Below are 19,088 nucleotides of genomic sequence, written 5' to 3' on the forward strand. Positions count from 1 at the left end.
CTTGTTCTCCTCTTTGAAGTCATAGCATCTGTGCAATGCATTAAATTCAGATCCATTTGGTAATGGATGCTCACCCTTCTTCTTTTCCAACTCTCCAGCAGGAGTCACATGAACAGACTGAGGATGAATATGAGAAGTAAACACTGCATTAACAAATGTGTCTGGCTACATCCAACCTAGTAAAATATTGTGACAAGAAAATGCCAACTCACATGAAGCGTGAGAACATGATAATGGAGGGGACATGTGACATGCCACCTACATCTGGTCCTGCAAGCTGCAACCACCGTCGTGTGCTTTCATATATGTATATATATATATATATATATATATATATATATATATATATATATATATATATATATATATATATATATATAGATTAGCTGTACATAAATCGAAAGTTCTTATGCGCATTATAACAGAGAGGATATGGCTAATGCATCCACGTTGTGTTTGTTGGTCAGTAGCTTTCTTTTTGTCCAAGCTTTAACAGTGTGCATAAAATTGTCACTGTTTTCGATAGATCTCTCACCTTTGAGTGGCATGGAGTTGTCTTGCAAACAGGATGGTAGACCCGATCTACTGAGAGTGACCAAATAAAAAGCAAGGGGAGAAAAACTGTGGCCTCATTTCTACAATATCATTACTTCAACCAAGGATTTGGTTGGTCAATGAAGAATTTATATTCGATTCTTTTTACTTGAGGAAAAGAATTCCTTTGAAATTAGTGATTTGATGTTCCATAAATCTCATCATATATACTTTAAGGATTTTCTTCGTTCGATTGAGAGAGAGTGAGAGAGAGAGAGAGAGAGAGAGAGAGAGAGAGAGATTATTGGAATTTTACTCTCTTCAACATTAATATGGACACATTATTGGAATTTTACACATACAAACAAATTCAGCTTGATTATATATAGATAGTAAAAATAAACTACCAGCATGCACTTTTTGTAAAGTGAATTTTATGTATGCAAACACATACACTATTCTTAAAATACTTTCTACATTCATTTTATAACTGAAATACACAATCATTGTTTTCTTGGAAACAAAGAAGAAAGATATTCCATTTTTTACAGATAGGCTGTTACATTCTTGTGCTCCCTCCTGTTGGAAAGCTGCTGCTAAACACAAGTTTAGACTTGAGATGGCTGAAAGATACAAAAGGAAGAAATAAAAAATGGTTAAAAAAAGACACAAACAAATAAACTCATTGAGGTACATCAAAATTTAGTATCATGGTTGAAAACCTTCATCAATTTAAGAAAACAGGTCACTAAATAAAGATGCAGTTTCATCCAATTTTAGCACATGTACAGACAACTGGGGAGGTGTCTTCCATAGGAAATGTTATTACTATTTAGTTCTCAACACTAAGTGCATTGAACTGGGAAATATATGGAATATATCTTTTCCTAAAAGAAAAAGGAAAAATATCATGTCAATTTTTGAAGGGGGAAAATAGAAAATTCTGCATCGAATGTTGTCGATATATGTCGGCCTCAAATCTCAGTACCAAATGAGATGTTAGCAAATTGGGAAAAGAGAATTCATACTTGTCGAGAAGCATTTGCTTTGTTGTTATGAATCATATGAATATAAATTGATCACAACAATATCTATTTTAATAAAAGAGAAAACAATACATATTTCTTTTGTTTAAATCAATTACTGTGATATATATACAACAAAAGTAAACATATTTCTTTTCAGAATTCAGTTTCTGCTCTGATCTAAAATGCATCTCATCTCATTTACTAGGCTCTTTCATTTTATCCAAATATAAATTTGCAATAATTCTCATGTCATGAAGTTACATAAAAATAAAATCTACAGCATAGGGTTTATTTTCTTTCCCCGCAAACAAAACCGAACATAAATAGACAATAAGCATTAAAACTTACCCATCGTACAAGTCCGTGGCAAATCGAGATCCGTTGTGGCAGATGAACCACAGCAAAGTAAGGATCAATATATCTACCAAAGTTAAGACAAACAGCAGTCGAGCACAATTGTTTATCATGTAATAAACTGAGTGAACGAAAAAAAGCAAGTCGATTTGTTTGATGCAGTGACATGAAGTACGCAAAACTTTCCTAGGAAAAGAGAGATGAAGTTTAGGGAGATGAATTGGGTGTTTCAGACGGAGGTGGATGAAGGTAAACAGAGAAGGATACTGAAGAGGCAGCGCTCCCACCAGTCGAGCATGTACAGACCCATGGTCACGTTGTACAGATGCACCTTTCGGCTCACCCAGTTCATCATCTTCCTTCTCTCTCCTCCTGCCGTCCCAGAGATGCTTGAGAAGAGAGCGGAAACGAATCCATCTATCTATATAAAGAGAGCGAGAGAGAGAGCAGCCCACTTCCTGCAGGAAGTCAACCGTCGATGGTCGTAGTTGGGAGGATGGTAGCCGAGAAGAAGACGGCGTGGGAGGAGGAATTGATCGAAGAAAAAGAGACTCGGAAAACCAACGCGAGTACCGTGAAACGATGGGCCCAACCTGTGGCTCTCCAATAACCACTCGTGTATGTCTGTGGATACGGAGGAAGAACTTAACCTCAAGCAGTCATCTGACCCTTTCGGAGGGTGAGAACTTGTGCCGTCTTCCACGAGCAGTTCAGAGTAATGGTTTGATCATCGAGTCTTGGGTCAGCGAAAGAATTCAAGTCCATCTTGGCCTGCATCATGTGATGGCCACAAAAGAATGGAAACAAGGCCGTGTCATGTACGGCTGCACTTTAATTTGTCAATGAATTGGTAGACTGTACGAGGGAAAATTACTGTTTCACTGTTATTAGTATATGTTGGGACTGCAGAGGTGCAGCTGAATGGGTATCCAAAGTTGACCTTAGCTTTGTTCGTCATGTTGCCTGGTCGTCTGACTTCGGTGTCAAGGTTGACCAAGTTTTGTTGCGGACGCCTCCACCTTTCTTTCTTATAAATGAAAGAGAAAAACATTGAGCGGTGGAAATGGAATTGGAAGATTGAAACATGGATGATTACGAGTATTATTGAAAGAAATATATGAAAAGAGTAAGTTTGAAGGGGTATCTTATATATGCAATTTTGTCAGTTTTTATTTTGAGATAATAAATCAAGAATTGATTCATCTCCCTGCCATTGCCATGTACCCAATGTCAAAGTATCCGGCTTCATATGTAGATCATTAATATCTTTCTAAATTGTTCTTATAAGTATGTCTTTATTTATAAGCTAATTATATATTATTCTTTATAATTAGTTATTTTTAATATTTCATATATTATACTTTCAAAATTATATTGAGATTTCTGTACTTATAAAAGTGAAACATTTAATCTCATTTCTCATCATATTTTGTTGACTTTATTGATGAAAATACTGTACGGTTTCTCATTGAGCATTTGTTGTATTTCTATCAATAAAGTTAATGGCACGAGGAAAAACAAGATTAAATATTTTATTTTCTTAAGTATAGAGATTTCAATATAACATTTGAAAGTATAGGTATTAGAACGTTAAAGATAACTAATTACAGGAGATAATATATAATTAGTCGATTATGATTATAACAACACTTATGTCATTTGCTTCTTTAATAATATATTCATCCGACATTAAGTTTGAATTAATCCTTTGAAGAATTTGCAACAGCATTTATATTATTAGTTTCAATAATAATATATTCATGCAGAAGGAGGGTTCCAAGAAATAAAAGGATTTGACATATCAATTGATTTTTCTAAAAATAAAATTATTATTTTTAAACTTTTGATAGTCGAAGATGAGTGGATAACTTTCATAAAAATCAAATAGAGTCTAAAAACTACCTCCACAATTTCTAGCTTTTTATATCATCCACAGAACATTAGTAATAAAAACGTAAAAGGAAGTTTAGAATGGTGCGGATTATCAATCCCTTACTAATCCGTATACCATCCACCCATTGATTAAAACAAAAAAGAAAAACTTAATTTGATTTGCAAGGAAGCCTCATATAACTGCACGCATACCAGTAAAAGGGGCATTTAAAGAAAATATACCATAAAGATTTGGCCACACAAAAGGCAATTGAGAATATTATCTAAGTCAAAGCTGCTTAGGGATAACTTTCAAAGTATAATCATTCATCTCAGGGTTAATTATATATTATCTTTCTTTTATAATTAGTTATATTTAATATTTTTAATTTTTATATTTTAAAAATTATATTTGAATTTTTATCATTATGAAAGTGAAATATATAATATCGTTTCTCCTCATGCCACCAACTTTACTGATGAAAATACCGTAGAGTTTACAACTAAGTACGTATTAACTTTATCTCACCTTATTTTACTATTGAGTACATACAGTATTTTCATTAATAAAATCGATGATGTAAGAAGACTCAAGATTAAATATTTTATTTTTGTAAGTATTATTAGGACTATTTCGGCACTAAGAGAGGGGATGAATTAGTGCTTTCTTAAAACTTCCGACGATTCAAAATTTTTATTCGATAAAGCTCGGGAAAGCATTTAAACTTAGAGAGCAATTGATATTAGATTCTTTTACTCTATTCGTGCCTTCATAAGTTACTTCTAGTGTGTGTCAAATCTCATGCACAGTTTCATATAAAGAAATACGATTAAACTCATTTTTTGCGACGCAAAATAGAGCGTTCATAGCTCTAGCATTTAAAAAAAAATATTTTCTTCTCTAGATCAATCCATTCGTTCATTGAGGGTTTTTGAAAGTCATTTTCAATAATATTTCATAAATTTAAATCTATAGAAAGTAAACAAACTCTCATACGTGTTTTCCAATATATATAGTCCATCACATTAAATAAGGAGGATAAATGATAGAGTAACCCTTTTGAAAGCTAGAAAAAGTCATCTCTTTTGGGTGTTAAAACAAATAGAAAGAAACTTAGCTCTGATATCAACTATTATGACCATTTTGGTACTAAGAGGGGGGGGGGGTGTGTTGAATTAGTGCTTTTGTAAAACTGCCTATGATTAAAAAAATTTATTCGATAGAGCTCGTATTAGAAAACGTTTAAACTTATAGAGCAAGTAAGAGTAATAAGCAAATAAATCAATAAATAATGATACTGAAAACCATGAAGGAAATATAAATTGAGTTTATAGTGGTTGGGTCGTCATGACCTATGTTCACTTCCGATTCCTCTTAGCTCGAGGCCACCGGTTTCCACTACCGATCTTCTTTCCAACAAACGAATATCAACTATCTTTACAACTCTTTCTCATTTTCACAGGCTCAAGAGAGAACTTTTACACCTCTCTTTTGTAAGTGTTCCCTCTCACACCTCCCTTGGGACTATCACTAAGCTCTAGAAGGAGGGACTCTACACTTTAAGAGATTACAACCTTAGAATCATAGAGTTTTTGTTCTACTTTCGTGTGTTTATCAAGCAAAAATTTGTAGAGTATTTATAGACCTAAAATGACTTCAAAAATTGAAGCCAAAATTTAAATTCTTGGGTTTTTTGGGTATTGGCGATATCACCGCCAATATTAGGTGGTACCACTACCTATCAATTTGACACTAGGTAATACCACTATCCAGTTTGGTGGTACCACCACTTGACATACTAACACTGGATAGTACCATCGCTCGACATAGTCTCGAAGACTGTGTTTGGACGGTACCACCGCCTGACGTAATTTAAGAAATTGTGTTTGGCGATACTACTACCAAACCCTGCTACAAGTCACAGAATGGGCTAAATAGCAAGCCCAATTTAGTCTTGATTCAAGCCCAATTGGCCCATAATTTAGTTGACATTGTATCATCCTGAAACCGACTCAATTAATCCTAAACTAACTCGATTTAAACACATGATTATAAGCATTAATCCTATGTTGTCCAACATGTCATTGGTTCATCCGACTCTTCATCTGATCCTTTGGTACATCGTTCTCTCCTTCGATGTATTGCCCAATCGGCATGTTAACCTTCGCAACATCCGATTTTCTTGGCACAATATTCGATCCTTCGACTTGATGCCCGAACTCACGATATGAAGTCCTTTTGTCGGTACGTCAACCGATCCTCCGGTTCGATGTCCAATCTCTTAATATATTTCACTTCGACCTAACGTCTTATTCCTCTTGCTTTAATCGATTTATCTTTTTTGATCAAAGTCAATCATGCGTTACTCAAAACATAGATTAGATCATAATTTTATCAATTGATTTTATTATTAAAATTTGAGGTTCAACGAGTATAAATATACCTATATAGTCTTTCAAAATATAGGGACTGAGAGTAACTAATTAAAGGGGATAATAAATCGTTAACTCTCATCCGATGACTTTTATTTAGTTGGATCAATGAGCAGCGGACAAGGGCAAGCAATGTCCCTTTTATCAAACTTCCAGATCCATGAAGATATAAGTTACTCTTTTATGCGGTCTGTGCCATGAGGAGACTGCATACGCTTTTCTCTAACTATCAAAATGCTTCGTAAACTTAAAAAATAAAAATAATTTTTTATTAAATGCAATTACTTAACAGCTTTCATTGAGTTTTATCGGGGCACGAACTACATATGAAATAATCACAATTAAGCCTATAATCTTCCACTCCCATGTGTTGCTAGAATTTAATTTCTCACTCTAAACTTTTGCACGCAACAATACTGGATTATGTTGAGCTCCAAAGTCTCAAACAAATTCTAATCAACCCCTTTGATTAAGCACGATCTCCGATTCAAGTTGGGGAGCACAAGCACAACCATTACATCTATTAAACTAAGCAACATTGCATTTGGATTACATGTAGAAAAATATATTTTTGTACAAAATAATCTATATATAGTTAATCAAATTAATGGTACAAAAATGCAATTTTATTTTGTGGGGTTCGAAATGGGCCCAATCATGGGTATAATTCAACCCAAATCGACATATAATTGCTGACAATTATATTCAAATAAGTCTACACATCTACAAATTAATTCCATGAGAACCTATTTTGGTCTCAAACATACAATTATCTAGAGAAAATAGTGTCATTGTTCCAATTTGGAAGATCATGTGGTCAAGAATTAACGGACTTTTAATCCTGTCTTTCTACTCTCCCAAATCTTTTTGTTTATTTATTTTAATATGTTCCTGATAAATTTAATAAACATGCCAAAACATTCTAAATAAATTTAATAAATATATGTCCCAAAATGTTTTAAGACATGATAAGACATATCATACTCTTAGAGCAATATCATATAGACATAATAAGAACTTCAAATTGATAGCAGATAAGATTTCTTTCAATTACATGAGGAAATCTCTCTATTTTATTGAGGAAATCCTTTATTATGTTGAAGAAAATCTTATCTGCTATCACAAATAATCTATTGCTGTACTACTCGTACTACTTGCAATTCATAATGACTTATAATATGTAGGATTATAAATATAAGACATGCAAAGCACATTGAAATCTAACATTATTGATATGGGAAATCAAACTGCGGCAGCCTTCAGATATATTTACTTGTCATCCACATTCTCATTTATTGGAGATACGAGATAGGATCGATGATCATAAATTTCATCATACTTGAAACCCAAACTAATTGATCTTAAGCTCAATTACAGATGCATAAATTCTTCTTCTCCCTCTCTTTTGCAATCACATAATAATATTCCGAACCTTTTAAATCTTTTTATGTTAAAAAGATATAAAAAAAGACACGGAAATTGAAGCAAAAAACAAGTTACTTAACAACTAAGTATTTGGGTCAAACACAACCGAAACCTTCCTACCTTTCCTCCCTTTTAGTCTTTTTTTTTTTTCCTTTCTCCTGATTTGGTCAGACCGATTTATTTCCACATTCACAATATATTTTATACTTGCAATCACCATCATCATAAGTCTTTAAAGCCAATTCGGACTGACTTTAGTAAAATTACCTTTGTCTTTCCCATCTATATTCTACAGTGCTCCGGTTTGCCTTCTTATGTTTCCCATCTAAATAGTTAATAAGAACTCTATTATTTTTAAGATTTTAGATTGTTCATGCTCGTTGAATGATAGGTTTCAAACCCATATGATCGAGTTGTTTGAAGAAAAGTTTACCTTGATTAGGATTGACTCGCTTTGGTAGAAGCATGACAAGAGGTGAAGAATTTGAGCTTGTGTGACATAAGGTCGAAGCTACTTAATTGCTTGTCTTAGTAGGATAGTGAAATCAAACCATCTAGAAATGGAGACACGGAGGACTTGCTCACGAAATAGACTTTCTTCTATTTGTTAATTGAGACGTACGATCACCGTCATATTTTCTACACCAAAGTCATCACCTCACTAAGAAAAACCATGCATTAGAGAGGCAGCATACTCATATCGGGAGGAGAGTTTTGTTTAGTAGTGCAGGCAATCCCGTACCCTAAAAGCCATGGCAAGAACATGTTTTATTCTTTTTCTAAGTTTTTCTACATTTATTTACTTCTTTATTTAATGCATGAATATGTTAAAAGATTAATGGATGACGCCTGATTTATATGGGGTTTAGGTTCAATGATCTAACTAACTTAATATCATCTTCTGAATGAAAGTTTTGATGGAGGAGAGAACTATCACAAAAAGTCCAAGCGTAAAATCAAAAAAAAAAATGCTTGTAAAGCTAAAGTGCTAGCTACAAGACTTAAAACAACGAGATTAGAAGCATGGTAGAAGACTTATAAATGCGTAAGAATGTAGATTGTCTTTAGACATCTCGTAGGTACTCTCGACATGTTATGTATTAATGTCAGTTTCAATCTCCTTATTCTTTCTTACTGTTGGAACCTTCTCTTGAGGTTTGTATAGCAGGCAGTAGGTTTTGAGAACTTCTAACAATAGTTGGATAAATCTTTGATGTGGAGTTTTGGCTATTGAAATTTTGAAGAAGAAGGTTGTGATTGGCGGATGGGTTACAACTGCATAGAACCCTCCTCTTCTCTCTTTTACTCTTTTCTCTTCTTCCTTCTATGGTTGAAAAAGCTAAGACTAGCTAGGCTTTGTTAGGGACTTCTTTTAGTTTCTTTTAGATGGGGGCACATTAATTGTTTTACGGGGAGAACGGTGCCTTAAGCCCTTAAGATTTAAGGACTTTTCTTGTAGAGCATGTGAATTAGTACTTATGGGGGTGTCGTACCCCCCTTGCTTGGTGGCTGCCTCTATTTGGGTGAGGGATGACATAATTCAAGTCCTATTGAGGCTTAGATTGAGATGTGATTGCTAAAATTTAGGCTTCACTTGGCCAAACAGGACTAAATGATGTTGAAATCATCCTTGATTATAGCTCTCCTAATTAGGTAATTCACGTTCTATTGAATCTTGAATTAAAGTTGGGGAAACATAGCTTCTTAAGAGAATTATCTTACTACACTTGGTTTCTACCCTTTGTATCCAATTTAGAAGATAACTTTAATGCCTCATTAGGTGGTAGTAGATTTTTTTTGGATGATAGTATTCTCTTGTGGTTTCTCTTGGCCGGTCATCAAATCTTCAATAGATGGCAACTTCTCACAAAGCTCATCATCTAACATCAAAGGCTTGAATGATTTTAAGTTCTCAACCTTCATAACTGAGTAATATCCAAGTAGGGAAATAACTTGAGTTGGTATTTATCGTCTTCAATTCACTTCAAGACTTTGAGTGGTCCATATATGATAGGCTCCTTTTATTCTCGTTTGAGTCATTCTTTCCCATGGTATAGCCATATAAGATCTCTTTTATATAATCGTCCATTAACGTGATGTCAATCATGTCATTTTTTATATTTTTATTGGTTTCGCTGAAGTTGCTTCTCAACCTCTTCATGCTCCTTATAGATATTCTCCAAAAATTTTGGAGCTTATTGTCTTGAATTGTTTTTGTTAGAGATAATTGATTTTGAATTAATCATAAATTATAGATCAAAAGGACTATGAGGTAAATAACACAAGCATACCTCAAATGGTGATTTATTAGTAAAATTATATATTGTATGATATAAAGCAAATTGAAGGTATGATAAGTTTGTGTCTCATGTCTTTGGATGTCAAGGGTTGTATCCTAGAAGGAGATGAACCATGGTACGGTTTACTCTTTTGGTTTGGCCATTAGTTTGTAGATTAAAGACTATACTTTTTTTTAGTGTGGTATCTATTATAGCCTAGAGTGAATGCAAAAGCTGCTCAAGAAATGCTCATTATGATCAAATATAATAGAATTTGAAAGGCCGAAGTGTGTCCACACATGTTAGAAGAATAATCGAGCTATTCCTTCTCTGTTGATTATCTTATTACAAGGCATGAGCACCAACATCTTTGAGAACCTATCAACCACCACAAATAGATAGTCATGTCTCTATCACGTTGTAGGCAGACCCTCTAAGAAGTCCATAGATATACTCTCTTATGGTCATGATGGAATGGACAATAGAGTGTACAACTCTAATTTATGGTTAGCTAGTTTTAAAGTGCTACAAAGGATCTATCGTTACATGAACCAAGCCACATATTATTGCATTTGAACTAATAAATATGTCATTGTAGGTTCATCAAAGTCTAGTTCATGTTGAAGTGTCTTATGACTTTTGACGAATGTGTTTCTCACATCTAATTCATTTGATCTACTTTCTTCAATACACAAAGTTGAGAACCTTTATAGAGTAATCTTTCTTAGAGCAAGAATTTCATATCAACTCTTTCTTTGACTTTCTCCATTATGTTATTGAATGATGGGTCTTTTATGTACATGTCTGCATAATCCTCATGGAAATTAGATTGGATTTGCATATGTATATATAAGCAAAGACTCGCGATCAGGGATCATGATAATATGTCAGCTAGCGTATTTTGTACTCCCTTTTTACACTTGATCATCGGGTTGAATTATTGTAGATATAGCATCCACTTTATTTGTCATGCTTATTGTAATTTGGATTATGTCTGAAGGTATTATAGTCGTCGATAGTCGGTGTAAACAATCGTCTCCTTCTCTAGGAGGTACGGTTTACTCTTTTGGTTTGGCCATTAGTTTGTAGATTAAAGACTATACTTTTTTTTAGTTTGGTATCCATTATAGCCCAGAGTGAATTAAAAAAACTGTTCAAGAAATGCTCATTATGATCAAATACAATAGAATTTGAAAGGTCGAAGTGTGTCCACACATGTTAGAAGAATAATCGAGCTATTCCTTCTCTGTTGATTATCTTATTACAAGGCATGAGTACCAATATCTTTGAGAACCTATCAACCACCACAAATAGATACCCATGTCTCTATCACGTTGTAGGCAGACCCTCTAAGAAGTCCATAGATATACTCTCTTATGATCATGATGGAATGGACAATAGAGTGTACAACTCTAATTTCTGGTTGACTAGTTTTAAAGTGCTACAAAGGATGTATACTTGTATGAACCAAGCCATATATTATTGCATTCGAACTAATAAATATGTCATTGCAGGTTCATCATAGTCTAGTTCATGTTTAAGTGTCTTATAACTTTTGACGAGTGTGTTTCTCACATCTAATTCATATGATCTACTTTCTTCAATACATAAAGTTGAGAACCTTTGTAGAGTAATCTTCAGTTGAGAACCTTTGTAGAGTAATCTTCCTTAGAGCAAGAATTTTATATCAACTCTTTCTTTGACTTTCTCCATTATGTCATTGAATTCTGGGTCTTTTATGTATATGTCTGCATAATCCTCATGAAAATTAGATTGGATTTGCATATGTATATATAAGCAAAGACTCGCGATCAGGGATCACGATAATATGTCAGTTAGCTTATTTTGTACTCCCTTTTTACACTTGATCATCGGGTTGAATTATTATAATTTGGATTATGTCTGAAGGTATTATAGTCCTGATCCTTCTCTAGGAGATACACACGTCAATGTTTGATCACTTGATATAGCATGAGTAATTCTTTGTTATAAGTAGAATAATTCTTTTGAGATCCTTGGAACATCTTAAAATGGTATTTCATGGGTCAGCCATCTTGCATCAAAATAGCTCCCATTGCATACATCAATGCATTTGCCTCCAACGCAAATGATCGTTGTAGATTCGGTAAGGCTAGCATAGGCACCTCATTGATTTTCCTTTTCAGTAAGTAGAATATATCATCATGCTTTTCTATCTACTCAAATCTTTGACTTGCTTTGGTGAGAGAATGCAAAGGAGCGATAAAAATGAAAAAGTTTCAGATGAACTTACATAAGTATTGATATGCGTTCAAAAAGCTCCAAATTTTTGTGACTATCCTTGATTTTAGCCACTCTCGGATCACCTTGACCTTATTTAGATATGATTTTTTCTCCAATAATGATGAAACCAAGATACATAAGGTTTCTTTTGTAGAATTCACACTTCTTTGGGTTTCTATTATTGTAGTTGGTGCTTCATCAAGAGCTCAAACACCTTTTGCATATGCTCAACATTCTCTTCTTGTGACTTGTTATAGATAAGGATATTGTTGAGTTAGATGATGACAAAATGTCTAATACAAGAGCATAGCACATTGTCCATAAGTTATATGAAGGTGGCCGATGCATTGCATAGGCCACGAAAGACATCACCAACTATTCATAGTCATTGCTTTATTTTGAATGCTATTTTTTGATTATCTTCTTCTCGAATTTGAACTTAATAATATCTTGATTTAAGATCCAACTTTGAGAAGACCATAGCAGATTATACTTGGTCTAGCAAATCATCGATCCATGATAGCATATATCAATTCTTTATCATTATCTTGTTCAAAGCATGATAGTCGATGCACATGTGCCAACCTCTATCTTTCTTTGGCACCATCACTGTCAGTGAGCCACAAGGGCAACTACTTATTTGAATAATGTGACTATTGATAAGCTCAACAACTTATCTCCTAATTTCTTCAATTTTCACAATTGAACTCCAATACATGCTAAGCAAAGGGGTATTGGAGATGAGTTGAATTTCATTCTCCACTACACACTGTAGGGGAAGATCGTCATGTTCTTCAAAAAGCTTTGGATACTTGTTGATGAGTTATTGTATGCCTTCATATTTTATGATTTCATGGGCTGATACTAAGAGTAATGTTTGTGTAGCTATTGTAATCAATTATATGAGCAGGAGCATAAACTTTTGGCATGCATTCACCATCGTTTTTGCTTGGGCAAATGTCACAAAGTCGATTGGTTGTCCACTTCGATATTTCTTGACAATTAACTTCTTTCTATCCTTCTGGAACATGTATTGTTAGAGCTAGTGATAGTAGATGGCTTCTTGGTCTTATAGGTATGGACTCCCAAAGATGACTTGACATATGTCATGGGGTATCACCTCACATGTCAATCGTTGATATACTTATTAATGATCATAAATTTAAATGTGCATTGATGATCTATCCTCATCTCATCGTCTTTATGGATCCACCCCAGGGATATGACTTTAGATAAGGAGTGGTCTCAAGTCTAAGTCTTTGTAGTAAGCTTGTAGAGATGAGACTATTTTGGCTTCCGGTGTCAACGATCGCATCGATGACCTCTTGTTTCACTTGGATATTGAGAGTAAATAATTCTCCTTGACTTCTAGACTAGGGGTTAGATTTAAGTCTATAACTTTCGATTTAGCCATTAGCAATGGGCTCGAATCTATGAGTGAAACTAGTGCGATCATCGTACATTGATTCTAATTACTTTTCTTCCACTTCTTCAAGAAGAGTTTGGGGTTAACCGTCTAGTACTTCTCTTATGTATGACTTGCAAGTTCATAGTAATTGTAGAACAAATTATTCCTTTTGAACAAGATGAGATTTTACCACTCCTAGGGTTCTTATTAGCTTTCGAATGCTTCTCTTTTGCCTTATTTGTGTTCTTCTTAATATGGGTTTGATTCTTTTTCTTGATTGTCACTATCTCACGCTCATTATTATGATATTATGAGTTTTGAAGAGGCTTAGTTCTATATTTATTTAGGTATGGAAACCAGCAATGTATTTTATCATCATCGAGTGGTCATCAAGGAATATTTTAAGTGTAACTACTTGTCGAAACTTGATGGTGTATTCTTGCATGGTCTCTGTCTTAGCATAGGTAATGTCACTTTTTTCATTTTTCTTTGAGATATCTTATAAGATAGAATTCTTCTTGTATAAGTTTTTTGAATCATGTCCATTATACATCTTTATTGTTATTGGTTTGAAAATAGACTTTCTACTATACAAGCGCATGTCCAATCAAATTGAGTCATGCAAGTATCAACCTATCATCGGTGCTATATTTACATGATAAAAAATAAGTATCAAGTTGATCTATCTATGAGTCTAATTCCCTAGCATTGATCAAACCATCATAGGAGGGTATATCGATGAGAGCCTCAATGCAAAAAAGTTGAGTCCTTGCTATGATGTTTCATTTAGTAGCATATTCTTTATGGTTGTACATCTCAGATGGAGACGATACTCTCTCCTTTGTTATGATACTTTTTGCTTAGTCATCCTTCACTAAAGGATAGTTTTGGGCTTGCATCTAACTTATGACGACCTCTATCTATTGGACTAATACTGTCATTTGGACAATAAAATTGGCCAAGGCTATTGGGTTATCTATCGCCATCCTATTTGTATTTCGTCCTCCAGGGTAATCATTGTGTGAATTCTAACTCTTATAGTTCTTGATCTAACGTTTCATATCTATGTCTTGTGATGAGCATCTATAAGAATATTGCTCTAAAACATCCTAGTCTATACGAGGTTCAAGTTCGATAAATTTTCAACTTGATATCACCTTTTGAATGAAAGTTTTGACAGAGGAGAGAACTATCATAGAAAAATCAAGTATAAAACCAAAAGAAAATAATCTATATTGCTTATAAAGTTAAAGTCCTAACTATCAGACTTAAAACAATGAATTAAAAGTGTGATAAAAGCTTATGGATGCATAAGAATATAGGTTATCTTTAATCAACATGTAGGTGCTCATGATAAATTATGTATTATTATCGATTTTGGTCTTCTCTTTTATTGATGGAACCTCTTCCTAAGGCTTGGACAGTAAGCATCAGGCTTTGGGGACTACTTGTAACAACTATATGAAGCTTTGATGCCGAGTTTTAATTGTTGGAACTTTGAGAAAGAAGGCTTTGTTAGGAACTTCTTTTGGTTTCCTTTAGATAGGCCACACCCCTTGTTTATAGGGGAGGGGTGCACTAAGCCCTTAGGGTTTAAGGACATTCCTTGTTGGTACTTGTAGCTAGTACTTTCTTTGTAGAGCAAGCCCCCTTGCTTGGTGGCTATCCCCTATTTAAGTGAGAATTGTCTTGATTTAAGTCCTATTAGGGCTTGGATTCATATGAGTAAGCTATTGAAATTTGGATTTTGTTTAGCGATATAAAACTAAATAGTATTGAGATTATTCGTGATCAATGGAGAGAAAAGAAGGCGCTAGTGAATCCATTTAATAGTTATTGCCTATCAAAATTGTGGTTTATATAGAAAGAAATTATAGGAGGATTCAATAATTATAAACTTAATTATCAAAGTTAATTATTTATAAAATTTTCAATCACTGGTATGTCATATTTGTTTTTACCTCTATAGTGCATCATATTTTTATATATTTATATATAAATATACATTGTACTATTATCTCACATTGATATATATTTTTTCTTTTACATTAAACATAGTCAAGCATCACACGAGGACAATTATCCACCTTCATCTAATATTCACTAAACATTTAATAGAGAGAGTTGGACATAAATATTCACTTTCATCTAGAGCTTGACATATGAAACTCCCGTCATCGAATAAAACAAAGACTCAATTATAATGAGATGTCGATTATAAAAAGACTACTGACATAATTTTTTAGGTTGAACTCTCTTGTCACTTCTCCCTTAACTTATGAATTGGAGGGATCATATTGGGAATCACTCCCGATATTGATCTTCGCACAAGAAGAAGATAACTTGTGTTCGATGTCACATCGGGTACCTTTGACACCATAGACAATATTGGTTCTCTTGGCATAGGCCAAGTCCAAACCCGTTCAAGCAGGTTATTCTACTCAGGCATAACCATGAATGCTAGTTTAAGAATTATTCTCTATATTTTTCTCTTATCAAATTTTCTTTCTCTATAGTTTCTTTCGTCTTGAAATTTTCTCTCTAGACTTTCTCTCTCCTCAGATTTCTCTCTACTATTTCTATTTTTAATAGTAGGGACTCTCTCTAAAACAAATCTATTTCTCTCTCTTTATAGTATTATTTCTTTCGTTAAATAGCACTATTTTTCTCTCTCTATAGTGCTATTTATTTCTTTAAGCAGTGTTGTCTCTCTCTAATAGGATACAATCAAGGCTCCAATAAGATATTGGTAGAGGTCTTTTGCAGAAAAGAAAAGAAATCGTGCTGTTTCTCTCTACAACGCTATTTCTCTCTCTTTGGCTTAGGGCTAATAGGGTTATAAATAAAGGATCATATTTATAGCCCTAAACCAACCATAGATCAATAGTTTCCTACTCCTAATTAGATACAAACTTTTAATTTATCTTAAATTCTTAATCTAATTTTAATCAAATTTAAATTGCAATCTCTAAAAACAAAAGTGCATGCGCTAAAGATTTTTATTCCTATGGACAATGTTTTTGAAAGGACTTTACATGAGTGTCTTGCTTTCGAGGAGTTCCGCTGTGACTCGTCTCTCTGCCGCAGTGTGAATCGGTGACTGCAAATAACATATTTGGCCTATTGATTTGAGGTATCGAAATCTTGAGTTCACATCTTCCATTAAGAAAATTTTCCTTTTTAAGTGTGAGAATTGCATTTGAAATCATTTGAATGATAACTTACAATGCAATCTTAATTTAACAGTGAATCTTGTCCGAGGAATCAGGTATCATCAGTTTTATCATCTCAAAACCAATCGTACGCACTCTAAATTCATAGATAAATTCCGTTAAGCATGTTCTATGGTCCTTAAATCATTAGAAACCTAAATTTCGTATGATTTGTGGATATTCTGCATGAACAGTACAAAATGTTCATGCATGCAATTATAATCTAAGCAATCTATAATGGAACATAGAACTTGATGAACAGTACAAAAATAAAACTTATTTAATACTTCTTACTATTTAACAAATCAGAGTACATTCTCTGTCATCAAAATTGTTTTTTCTCCATTTGATTAGAAAAATTAGAATCTTTAGAGTATTGAGATGATAATATCAAGTCCCAAACAAGATCTCTCTCTCTCTCTCTCTCTCTCTCTCTCTCTCTCTCTCTCTCTCTATATATATATATATATATATATATATATATATATATATATATATATATATATCATTTTGATTTGTTTATGGGGACAAAAAGAGAGGTATTAATCTATTCCTAAAGAGAGGCAGCAAAACTTTTCTTCCATGGAGGCAGGTAATGCATTTGTTGCAGTGATGACTCAATGCGGTCTTTCTTTAGTGGATTAGTTCTTGAATCCATCGAGTTAGGTGGCGTCCTCAACCAATCTCGTGGAACGAGAGATGGAAACTTGTTCTGTCTTCTTTCATTCATAGAACATTCCAGGAGCTGCAAGTGAGACAATTGGAACGATGACATCCACCAAGAAACCTTTGTTGATAAGATCAAAGAGAGCCTTCCATTTTCCATCCATAAGCAAGCAAGAACGTACATACAATCCACTTCTATCTCTACAAAAACATGTGATATGGGAAGGAACACGTTTGTACTTCTCCTGACTTTGGTAGGTCCAATTGGAGCAGGTTGCTGGGTTTTGAAATGTATGCACATTAAACTTGAGAGGTGGCAAATTCCACATGGCATGTGATTCATATGAAATTAGCAACTCTAAGCTATTCAATGCTTATAGAAAGAAACTCTATATCTATAATATGCACTTGGTATTTGCATTTTCACATAGAGGAATTTGAATAGCTGCTACAAGTGAATTATCTGTAACTTTTTTTTTTTTTTTGGTAGAGCATTTGGTTATCTATATGATTTTTTTTTTTTTTTGCAATTTCACATCTATATGATTTGATATATTTTATATCATACATGCAGATTGTGTCTTTTTAACGTTATCTATCTTAATTACTGTAATATTAAATTTACATGCAAGCATTGAAATATGATAGTTACAGCATTTATCTATTTTTAATAATTATTTATAAATACCTTCTGTTGTAAGCAATCAGACTTGGAAGATAGCTGCTGCAGGATTTATCTTCTTAAGAAAGAAAGAAACCGTGGAAGAGGACCAGTCAAATTTATCAAGCATAATACAGAAAAAGATCTAATAGAAGACAATAGGAAAGGTAAAAAAAAAGCAAATGACAAAAACAAAGGAGGAAGAAGACGGCCGGAGAGGAACAAAGCCAGAAGCATAGAGGGAGGAAAAATCCAAATAAGGTAAGACTCTTCATATTGCAGGTGTGCGCTTGGACAAAACATGCAGTATGTAAACGACAGCATTCTAATTGGCTCTATCTTCTTGACATCACCATGGAAATTAAACTGCAGTAGCATTTCTCATCTTCCAGACTTGATAGTATATTATATACTTATCTTATTTCAGAATGGCTGTTTCTGACTTCTCTCTTATGTTACTGTAGCTCGTGGAATACCAGTATTTGATGCAAGATGTACAATTTAGTATTAGTAAGCCAAAATGGAACAGCTACCTGAGGTTGAGGTTATCACGTCGAAAGCCAACACGTGTGCTGCATGAACCCGTAAATAAACGCCACCACCACGACTGGAAGGATTCAAAGCATCACATAATGCATCCAGCTGTTTCCCCTTCGTCCCTCAAAGCACATAAAAAGATAAGAAGGGGTTGCATCTCCTTGGAGTATATGATTCTGGGTGGATTGTGCACAGATTTGAAAGTACTTGAGATGCTCCATATATCAATTAAGTATATCACCAATATACATACACCACGAATGCTCGGTATACATTTGCGTTAGCATGAAGCAAACATACCTGTTAGATGCCATATTAGTATAATGTGCTTCCAGCATCTCATTTGATCCATCTACAGATCTTGTATATACTCGGTAATAGCATCTGATATAAACAGTATCGATAATAAAATAAAAA

The sequence above is a fragment of the Musa acuminata genome, chromosome BXJ2-4 (genome assembly GCF_036884655.1).
Source record: "Musa acuminata AAA Group cultivar baxijiao chromosome BXJ2-4, Cavendish_Baxijiao_AAA, whole genome shotgun sequence".
NCBI lineage: Eukaryota > Viridiplantae > Streptophyta > Magnoliopsida > Zingiberales > Musaceae > Musa > Musa acuminata.